The sequence below is a fragment of the Mycetomoellerius zeteki genome, unplaced genomic scaffold, assembly GCF_001594055.1.
Source record: "Mycetomoellerius zeteki isolate Tzet28-1 unplaced genomic scaffold, Tzet1.0 scaffold450, whole genome shotgun sequence".
Classification (NCBI taxonomy): domain Eukaryota; kingdom Metazoa; phylum Arthropoda; class Insecta; order Hymenoptera; family Formicidae; genus Mycetomoellerius; species Mycetomoellerius zeteki.
The window spans coordinates 27,991-28,471 of record NW_017257447.1 but is presented as its reverse complement, the minus strand read 5'-3'; positions in this window follow the sequence as shown (position 1 = coordinate 28,471).

Sequence of the window (481 nt, the reverse complement as noted above, 5' to 3'; positions counted from 1 at the left end):
CCTGCCGATTCGGTCTGTTGTTCCTTTAACAAATGCAAGGAAGGCTAGTATCCTTTCGTCTGGTTGTGTGTCAGGGGCTGTTGTCTTGTTTGCATGTTTATTGATATTACTTTGGTTATGTCTTTATTGTCGTGTCCGTTTTTTTGTAAGGTTAGTTTCAGGTGGTTGAGTTCTGTCTGTAGATGTTCTTTGTCAGAGATAGTGAAGGCTCTATGTACTAGTGAGTTGATTGCTGACTGTTTTTGTGCTGGGTGGTGGTGCGATTCGGCATGTAGGTACCTGTCTGTGTGTGTTGATTTTCTGTACACTTGATGGCCTAAGGTACCGTCAGCTTTCTTGGAGACAAGAACATCTAGGAAGGGAAGTTTTCCGTTTTCCTCTATATCCATGATGAAATGAATATTTGGATGTTGATTGTTGAGGAAAATAAGGAATTTACGAAGTTCTGCTCTGCCGTGTCTCCGTATCACGAATGTGTCGT